Source organism: Hyla sarda, chromosome 1 (genome assembly GCF_029499605.1).
Source record: "Hyla sarda isolate aHylSar1 chromosome 1, aHylSar1.hap1, whole genome shotgun sequence".
Classification (NCBI taxonomy): domain Eukaryota; kingdom Metazoa; phylum Chordata; class Amphibia; order Anura; family Hylidae; genus Hyla; species Hyla sarda.
Genome location: NC_079189.1, coordinates 457,093,256 through 457,104,246, shown reverse-complemented (window position 1 = coordinate 457,104,246; position 10,991 = coordinate 457,093,256). Strand labels below are relative to the sequence as shown.

General features: G+C 38.7%; 1 long non-coding RNA gene across 1 annotated transcript; it reads right to left on the bottom strand.

The window, feature by feature from the left end:
* Window positions 1-3,269: 3,269 nt before the first annotated feature.
* On the bottom strand, window positions 3,270-9,322 carry LOC130312949 (uncharacterized). Its single transcript, XR_008860995.1, has 3 exons — window positions 9,238-9,322; window positions 7,717-7,762; window positions 3,270-3,351 (listed from the first exon to the last, which is right to left on the bottom strand). It is a non-coding gene; the product is annotated as an uncharacterized LOC130312949 (long non-coding RNA).
* Window positions 9,323-10,991: the final 1,669 nt, after the last annotated feature.

Below are 10,991 nucleotides of genomic sequence, written 5' to 3'. Positions count from 1 at the left end.
TGTGTTTGTAACAAGTCTTATGTTTTGATTAGTGAACTTATTGAGAGACATGGAAGTTCACCAACCAAAAAAGATGGCACAAGGTACAAAGCACTGTGTGAACCCAGCCTTATGGAAAGGGGATCTGCAGCTGAAATTGCGCAAAATTATTAGTTAATCTCGGCTAAGGAGACAGGACTGAGGCCCATTTACACATCATATTTAGAAGATTATATATATATATATATATATATATATATATATATATATATATATAAATATATAGAACATTTTATCCAAAAATAGGATCTTGACTGAGAGCTATTCCCCCTCATGTTTCTCATCTCCTTTTATGCCACAATATATGAAATGGTGTATGAATTTTCCAAACATCGGAGTAGACATACTATTGAGAATATGCACCAACAATTTGTCTTCTATGGTGTGCTCCATTTAATAGGTATTTTACACACTTTATTTTTCTTCAACGCATGTGACAAAGAAATTTAGCTTTGGTAAAATTGGGATGTGGTTTCTATGTTATGTTTTTAGATATATTGATTATTTCCAAATTATTGCGCAGTCTCATTCCACCAAAAAGGTGATTTAAAAATAGAAATGCATTATACATCCTGCAACAATATGCTAAATTTGGTAATTTGACATTGGCATAAGGGAAAAAATTCAAGCTAGAAAAAGTGGAATTAAAAAGGTGCAAAAGACAAATTCCTCCATAGTGAGCAAAAAGCCCTAAACAACGCATTTCAGGAGATTCCTTTCCCCTATGTCAGGTCTGTATAAAACAGACCCGAAATGTGTTGTCTACATGAAGATGCTGCACATGCCCTGAGAACTACTTGCAGCTGATTACAGTACAGTAGAGAAATGTCAGGAGGACATCAGGACCTGGTAATAAACCTTATTTAACCTATATAAAGTGTTGCCAAGAGATTTATGAGATAAACTCTGGTGACAGGTTCTCTTTAACCCCTTAAGTTTTCCGTTTCTGCATTTTCGTTTTTTTGCTCCTTGCCTTTAAAAAATCATAACTCTATCAAATTTGGACCTAAAAATCCATATGATGGCTTATTTTTTGCGCCACAAATTCTACTTTGTAATGACGTCAGTCATTTTGCCCAAAAACCTACGGTGAAACGGAAAAAAAAATCATTGTGCGACAAAATTGAAAAAAAAACGCCGTTTTGTAACTTTTGGGGGCTTCCGTTTCTACGTAGTACATTTTTCAGTAAAAATGACACCTTACCTTTATTCTGTAGGTCCATACGATTAAAATGATACCCTACTTATATAGGTTTGATTTTGTCGCACTTCTGGAAAAAATCATAACTACATGCAGGAAAATTTATACGTTTAAAATTGTCATTTTCTGACCCCTATAACTTTTTTATTTTTCCGTGTATGGGGCGGTATGAGCGCTCATTTTTTGCCCCGTGATCTTAAGTTTTTAATGGTACCATTTTTGCATTGATAGGACTTATTGATCGCTTTTTATTCATTTTTAAATGATATAAAAAGTGACCAAAAATGCACTATTTTGGACTTTGGAATTTTTTTGCGCGTACGCCATTGACCGAGTGGTTTAATTAACGATATATTTTTAAAATTCGGACATTTCCGCATGCGGTGATACCATATATGTTTATTTTTATTTACACTGTGTTTTTTTTTTTATGGGAAAAGGGGGGTGATTCAAACTTTTAATAGGGGAAAGGTTAAATGATCTTTATTCACTTTTTTTTCACTTTTTTTTTGCAGTGTTATAGCTGCCATAGGGACCTATGACACTGCACACACTGATCATTGTTATCCCATAGGGATCTATAACACTGCACACACTGATCTTTTACATTGATCACTGGTTTCTCATAGGAAACCAGTCATCGATGATTCTGCCGCTTGGTGGGCTCCATTCAATAGTTAACTATGGGTCCATCCTTTTTTAGATATACTCTACATTACATTTAAACCTTTCTGTTAAAGGTGTACACCAGGAGCCTTACAATGAAAAATGGGGTGGGGGCACCAAAACACAATTTACAGCAGACACCATGCAGTCTAAGACCGGCCCTGAGTAATAGGATTAGAAAGAAGAGATTTTCATTGTCTTAAATCTATTACTAAACAATGTCTCAAATGAACAGAGGGTAAAATGATTAAGATATTTCAGCTCCACGTCAGGTGAAACCTTCTGAAGCGGTGTGGTAGATCTCCTGTGTGATCTTTGTTTTAAGAAACACAGAGACAATATTCTCCCAAGTGTCACTTTTCTCAGGTAAACCAGGAGTGACGGGGAAGCAGAGGGACAAGTGACAAGTGAAAATGAAATGGTTTGCACAGCAGCTCATTATTGTATAGTATGTGTCTTGTAGATATCTCTTGGGTCTCTTACTGATTTGCTTTGAGCTGCTTATTAAATGAGATCTGTGAAGCGAGAAGTTCTATGCGATGTCCTCAATGGCCTCTTTGTGGTTCAGTCTCCATCCTTTATTGTATTCTTTAGGAATAAATAACTAAATTGATGCTGCTTTGACTTAGGAAAATGAATCCATGTTTTCGCAAAACCGTGAACAAAACAATAAAAAGTTACATTACCTGGGAGAAGCGATAACCTAGGAGAGGTGAACTTGTATTTAGTGTTAAATCTATGTGTGGATGTATACATTATCTATGCATTACCTATCAACTCATGGCTCAGAATGTAATAAATCAATAACCAAATGGTATGTATTATCCATTTTACTATTAGACATATATGTCTAATTAGTGTTCAATTTCTATTTAACTCCTTATAGCATATACACACGTCCAAACACAAAACAGAGAAGAGGATACATAGATAGATATTATATATAGATATTATATATAGATAGATGTATATAGCCTTACATAACAATAGCAATCCTCAAACAGGCAAGACCAACACAAACCCATAGACAGACACATTAGGGAAGAAACATTAGGGGAGCATTTTATTGCTGGTCATTGGTCTATCTACTTAAGATAACACCAGTCTTCAGCCACTTTTCCATATCCTTTAAAGGAAAACGGTCATCTGTTCACCCACACTAATCCCAATACACTGGGTTAGGGTGGGTGAACAGGAGACCGATGAGGGGTTAATGGGTTAAGTATGTACCTGCACTCCGGACATCTGTCCCTCTGAAGATCTTCTTCCATCTTCAGTGATTTGCGTGCTGGAGGCGGGCCTGCCGGCTCAATTTGAATATTCATTGTTGCCGTCATGTCGGCGCAGTGCTCACATGACCCGCAGCAATGAATATTCATTCCAGGAGACGGCCAGAGGCAGGTGAGGGGACCTCCGTCCGCAGGGGCGTAGGAACCCCCACAAATCTGGGGGGGGGGGGGAGATAGCATTGTAATTGGGTGTGGCTTTGCAAAAGGAGGAGCCAGAAAAAGGGGAGGGACCAAAAGAGGCAGAACCACTCAATTTTGCATGATAATATAAGCTCCTCATCACAGGTACCTCAGAGAGCAGTGAATTCAAGAGATAGGGATTCTTCAGGACTGTGGGAGGTAGGCTGTGTGTGTGTGTGAGGTCAGGACTAGAGATGAGCGAACTTACAGTAAATTCGATTTGTCATGAACTTCTCGGCTCGGCGGTCGCTGACTTTTCCTGCATAAATTAGTTCAGCTTTCAGGTGCTCCGGTGGGCTGGAAAAGGTGGATACAGTCCTAGGAGAGTCTTTCCTAGGAATGTATCCACCTTTTCCAGCCCACTGGAGCACCTGAAAGCTGAACTAATTTATGCAGGATAAGTCATCAACTGCCGAGCCGAGAAGTTTGTGACGAATTGAATTTACTGTAAGTTCGCTCATCTTTAGTCAGGACGACGGGTTAGTGTAGGCACCATTAACACCTTGACGAAACATGGTGTACATGTATGCCGTGGTAGCAGTCTGGCTGTATGAAGCTGAGCTCTCTTCATATATTGCTAATGCCGGACATCAGTGATCACGTCCCTCCCCTAATAAGTGCAAACAAAAATAAACCTATTTGGTATCGCTGCATGTGGAAATGTCCAAACTATTAAAATATAACATTAATCATACTGCATGGTGAATGTTGTAAATTTAAGAAAATACCTAAGTCCATAATTGCTGATTTCTGGTCATTTCAAATACCAGAAAAAAGTTTATTAAAAGTGATCAAAAAGTCCCATCAAAACAAAAATGATACCGATAAAAAAACTTCAGACCACAGAGCAAAAAATAAGTCCCGTAAGTAAAAGTCTTATAGAAGAGGACAATTGTAAGCATTAAAACCAGTATACAAGGAGGAATAAAATCACCATACATATTTCTATGATAATTACTGACCAATAGTGTTGAGCGGCATAGGCCATATTCGAATTCGCGAATATTCGCGAATATATGGACGAATATTCGTCATATATTCGCATATTCGTTATATTCTCGTTTTATTTTCGCGTATACGAAAATTCGCGTATGCGAAAATTAACATATACAAAATTAGCATACGCGAAAATTCGCATATGCGAAAATTTACATATGCGAATTTTCGCACGCCAGTCTCACACAGTAGTATTACAGCCTTCTTTACACCACACAAGCTGGAAGCAGAGAGGGGTGATCACTGTGATGTGTACTGTGAAAAAAATAAAAATAAATAAAAAACGAATATTCGTAATTACGAATATATAGCGCTATATTCGCGAAATTCGTGAATTCGCGAATATGCGATATTCGCGAATAATATTCGAATTGCGAATATTCGTGAGCAACACTACTGACCAAATCCTGAATACTGAGACCAATATTACTAGAGATGAGCGAACTTACAGTAAATTCGATTCGTCACGAACTTCTCGGCTCGGCAGTTGATGGCTTATCCTGCATAAATTAGTTCAGCTTTCAGGTGCTCCGGAGGGCTGGAAAAGGTGGATACAGTCCTAGGAAAGAGTCTCCTAGGACTGTATCCACCTTTTCCAGCCCACGGGAGCACCTGAAAGCGGAACTCATTTATGCAGGAAAAGTCATCAACTGCCGAGCCGAGAAGTTCGTGACGAATCGAATTTACTGTAAGTTCGCTCATCTCTAAATATTACCAATAATATCAGTATACATGGAACAAATTATACCCGCACACAAAGACTGAATAATACCACCATACTGAGTAAAAACAACCACTGTATACAGACTAACAAAAGCAATAATACCAGAATATAAACAATACCTCAAAAAAAGCTTTTGGAGAACCAATAAACTACAGCTCTTTTGCACATATACAGAGTTTTCAATTTTTGGTGCTGTGGTCTTGGACCTTGTTGCTGGACCTGTATACCATATAAGTAATTGTATACAGGACCATATAAAGGTAGATACCAGCTGTACACGGGATCTGTATACCATATAAGTTATTATAGTTACATCTAGGGACTCACAGGCAATGTCATTTCTGATCAACGATGTCCTCTTTCCTTTTCTTCTGCATCTGGTCAGACCGACATAACTACTCCTTCCAACCAAAAAAACATCTCTTTAAGCATCTGCAGGAAAAATATGTTAGACTCCTCATTTTTCCAGTGCACTGCACTCCTATAATTAGGATAGTAGATCCCCCATTAAGTAGGCCCATCACCCACTGTAGACACCCCCCCCCCAGTAGGTAAATACATCAGAAAGTAGGTAGGTTGTTAGCTAGCTAAATAGGTAGGCAGGTAAGTAGGTTGCTAGCTAAATGGGTAGGTTGCTAGCTACGTAGGTAGCTAGGTATGTTAGTAGCTAAGCTGGTTGTTAGCTAGATAGGTAGGTAGGTGAATAGTTAGGTAGGTTTTTAGGTAGGTTATTAGCTAGCTAAGTAGATAGCCATACAGTTAGCTAGTTTGGTTGCTAGGCAGATAAATAGGTATGTAGGGAGCTAGGTTGGTTGTTAGCAAGATAGGTGGGTAGGTAGACAGGTAGCTTGAAAGCCAAGTAGGTAAGCAGCTAGGTAGGCAGACAGCTAGCTTGCTACATAGGTAGCCAGGTAGTTAAAATGGTGGATCTCCCAGTACATTAATAATATAGATACTGAATTGAATAGGGACCTTGCATACAATAAAATATACCTTTTATTAAGTTCCAATAAAATATCGACTTACACTACAAAATATACAGGCCACCACCAGTCAGCTATGGTTTAGCACACATTTATCATATTGCACTTGAGTATATGTAGACTTTTAGGATAAACTCCATAAAAAGTGCAAAGATATATACACAAAAAATTCAAACAGGAGGTATGGTCCAGGTTTATCTTCTATTCTGTTCTCAGTCAAAGTTGAGTTTGTTACATGACATAAATTCCTTTATATATCAATATGTTCTCATTTATGCCACTGTTCACATGTTACTCTTCACACAGTTCACACATATGAACGCTTTTTAGTAGGTGGATATTCTATTGCAAACAAACAATTACACTCTTCTTAGTCACTATGGTTAGTTCGATCTGTTAGCAGTCACCATGTTAGTTACCATAAAAGAACAATATAAATACTGGAATATCGGACTAACAGTGACTAAGGAGAGGAGAGCGTACTTGTTTGTTTGCAACGGAATATCCACGGACTAAAAAACTTTCATATGTGTGAACAGTGGCACGGAGAAATAACTGGTACATGTGAATGCTAGTTACCATCTCTGGAATGAATGTAGTCACAGTGAATAAACAGAGTTACATGTGAACAGTGGCATAAATGTGAACATGTCGATACATAAAGGAATTTATGCCATGTAACAAAAAAAAAAAAAACTCAGCTTTGACCGAAAATGAGAACAGAATAGAAGATGAACCTGGACCATACCTACAGTTGGAATTCTTTGTGTATATATATCTTGTGTGTTTTTATTCACTGTTTTTGCACTTTATATGGAGTTTATCCTGAAAGGCTACTTATACTCAAGTGCAATATGATAAATGTGTGCTAAACCATAGTTGACCGGTGCCAGCCTGTATATTTTGCAGTGTAAGTCAATATTTTATTGGAACTTAATAAAAGGCATATTCTATCATATGGAAGGTCCCTATTCAAATCAGTGTCTATAAGGTATGTAGGTTGGTTTTTAGCTAGCTAGGTAAGTTGGTAGCTAGGTGGATTGGTAGCTAGGTAGATAGCATGTAGGTAAAGTCAGATAGTTAGGTAGCTAGGTAAATAACCAGTTAGGTAGGTATCTAGGTAGGTAACTAGGTTGCTACCCAGGTAGGTAGTCAGGTAGTTAACTAAATAGCCAGGTAGCTTGGTAGGTAGGTAACCAGTTATGTAGGTAAGTAGCCACGTAGGTAGGTATGTATCTAGGTGGGTAGCCAGGTTGCCAGCCAGGTAGTTTTAAATATAGCTATGTAGGTTGGAAGCTATGTAGGTAGCCAGTATGGTAGGTAATTAGCCAGGTAGATAGGTAAGTTGCCAGGCAGATTGGAAACTAGGTAGGTAGCTAGGTTGCTAGCCAGGAAGGTAGCAAGGTAGTTAGGGAAATAGCAAGGTAGGTAGGTAACTAGGTAGTTAAATGACTTGGTAGATAGCCAGGTAAGTAGCTAGGTAAGTAGAAAGCCAGCTAGGTAGGTTGGGTAGCTAGGGTGTCAGATAAGTAGGAACACAGCAAGATAGGTAGGCAGCTATGTTGCTTGGTAGATACTGTAGATAGAATAGCTAGGTATTATTAGCAAAACACCTCCCTCACCCCTTTCGGTCACCACCTTCCATTTTTGCAGAATGCAGAAATTTTGCTGGGACAGCAGAATCCTGTTGAAGTAAAAGGCAAAGTAAATTTCGGTGGAATTTTCAGTGGAATTCTTCCGTGGTATTCTGCATGGAAAATCTGCGGTTTGAAGCCTAATACTAACAGTTATGCTGTGCTATTGTACAGATGTACTGCAGCATAGTATAACCGGAAAAAAAAAGTATAAAAAGAATCAGTTTATCAATAAATAGTAAAAAAAATAATTATGAATTGTACAATAAAATGATAATTCTTTTTATCCCGCATGCTGAATGCTGTAAAGAAAACAACCCAAAAATCGCAAATTTCCATCCAAAACGTGGAATAAAAATTATCAGAAGGTAGTATGTATCACAAAAATGGTACCAATAAAAAGTACAGCTTGTTGTGCAAAAAAAAAAAGCCCTCACACAATGGTGTTGGATGAAAAAATAAAAAAAGAACATGGTAACACAAAAAAAAAAAGAGAAGAAAAGGATTTTGTTGTAAAAAGGAAGAAATAAAAAGCTATATAAAATGTGTATCGCCATAATTGTACTAACCCGCAGAATGAAGATAGCCTAATATTCACCGCAGAGTAAACGCTATAAAAAATTATTAATGTAAAAAAACTTATTTTGGAGTTTTTTTTTATAAAAAATGCTGCATGTATTGACAAAGATTTACCACTTATATAAAATACAATATGTTATGAGAAAACGATTTCTTAAACGCTTCACTCAGTAAAAGCATGTCAGAGGTATTACCACTTAGAGAGACAGACACATGGTATTGCCGTATGCATAAATGTCTTAAATATTAACCCCTTAAGGACGCAGCTCATTTTCACCTTAAGGATGGAGCAATTTTTTGCTATTCTGACCACCGTCACTTTATGCATTAATAACTCTAAGATGCTTTTACCGATTATTCTGATTCTGAGACTGTTTTTTCGTGACATATTCTACTTTATTTTAGTGGTAAATTTTTGGCATAACTTGCATCCTTTCTTGGTGAAAAATCCCCAAATTTCATGAAAATTTAGAAAATTTTGCATTTTTCGAACTTTGAAACTCTCTGCCCGTAAGGAAAATGGATAATCCAAATAAATTTTATATTGATTCACAAATAAAATATGTCTACTTTATGTTGGCATCATGAAATTTACCTATTTTACTTTTTGAAGACATTAGAGGGTTTCAAAGTATAGCAACAATTTTCAAAATTTTCATGAAAATTTCAAAATCTGAAGGGACAGATGTTACAGAACTACAACTCCCAGCATGCCTGGGCAGTCTAGGCATGCTGAGAGTTGTAGTTTTGCAACATCTGGAGGGCTACCGTTTGGGCACCACTGTATATAGTGGTCTCCAAACTGTGACCCTCCAGATGTTGCAAAACTACAACTCCCAGGATGCCCAGACAGCCAAAGGTTGCAGTTTGGCAACCACTAGGAAGGCAGCAGTAAATATCGCTTTACTGCCACCTTCCTTGATGCTCCGTGCCGTCGCCTCCCTACCTCTGCCGCTGATCTCCGCTGATGCCACCGATGATTGGCGGTCCCCACCGCATCTTTTCCCCAGGTACCGGCCGCCATCTTCTCCCCCGTTCTGCCCGACATCCAGGGGTGGACAGAGTGGGGGGTTTCCATGGTAACCCCACGTCTTCAACTGCCATTGGTCAGTAGTCATTGCTGACTAATGGCAGGGGATAGTAGGAGGTGGCACCACTGCAACCTTGCTCCTATCCCTTAGGATGATCGGGGCTGTCACTGAAAGCTCCAACCATCCCTATTTTCCTGGCTTCCGGGTCACCAGAGACCCGATCAGCCCGGAATAGTGACAAATCGCAGATCTGAATTGAATTTGCTGCGATCGCCGATATGGGTGTTAAAGCACCCTCAAACCCATCATCCGGTTTAGTCCGTTTTGCATCTCATACGGTCTTGTCTAGTTTTTTAACCGTACCCAAAACTGTAGTCTACCACGTTTTTTGGTCCGGGTGAAAAACTGTATTAGACCGTATATATATTTTTTTATAACATGGGAGTCAATGGGAACCATACAGAACTGTATGTGCATACGGTTCCATCAGGTTTTCACCATGCGGTTTTTGACTTTGCACAATTTTTTTCTTGGAATTTCAATCAAACAAGTGAAACTTTATTCAAAATGGAGTGAAAAGTTAAAAACTTATACGTTTTTTTCTTAAAGAACGGATGCAACCGGATGTCATTTTTCAAACTGTATACGGTTTTCAACCGTATATGGGTTAAAATTTGTACACACGTTTTCATACAGTTTAGTCAGGTTTTGAGGAATCCGTTTTTCATCAAAAACCTGATATGGGAACTGTATTGCAAAAACGTGGTGTGCATGCACCCTTAATGTTCTGATCCATAACCCTCTGTTCCTCATTAGAGATTTTTATAGCTAAATAGCTATATTTATCTAAATTGTCTGATTTTATAAATTTGTGTTCACTTTTTTTTTTTAATTATATAAATCTCTATAGTAAGTACGAAATTCACCCAATATTTCAGATGGGGCATGCACTATAATCTCTTACTCCTGGGTGTATCATCCTCCACAAGTCTACCAGTTTCATAGATAATAGTTTCCATTTAAAAGATTTTAAAGCTGCAAGGAAGACGGAAGCTTTGCCTGTTGATGTGTCAAGATCAGGATTTAATGGTAGATTTAAAAACATCTTATCCCCTATCGAAAGGATAGGGGATAAGATGTCTGATTGCGGGGGCCCACCGCTGGGACCCCCGCGATCTCCCTGCAGCAGCCTGCATTCTATGCGTAGCTGCGTCTGCAGTTTCTGCAGTTTCGGAAACCGCCGGGTTTCCGAGACGGCGATGTGACGTCACGCCACGACCCCTCCATTCATGTCTATGGGAGAGGGCGTTGCGGCCGTTATGCCCCCTCCCATAGAAATGAATGGAGGGGGCATCATGTCCCCGTCTCAGAAGTCCGGTGGTTTCCGAAACTGCAGATGCAGCTACGCATAGAATGTGGGCTGCCGCAGGGAGATCGCAGGGGGTCCCCAGACATCTTATCCCCTATCCTTTCGATAGGGGATAAGATGTTTTTGCCCGGAATACCCCTTTAAGTCTCCACCCATAAGAATTTTTGATCCATTAGCAAAGAAAAGAAAACCGTTCAGAAGTTAAGAGCCATATGCTACTTGTGGTTTATTTGGAAAATAAACAGTGAACAATTGAAAACTGGAGAGACTTGTGGATAGCGATTGATACTCCACACTTCT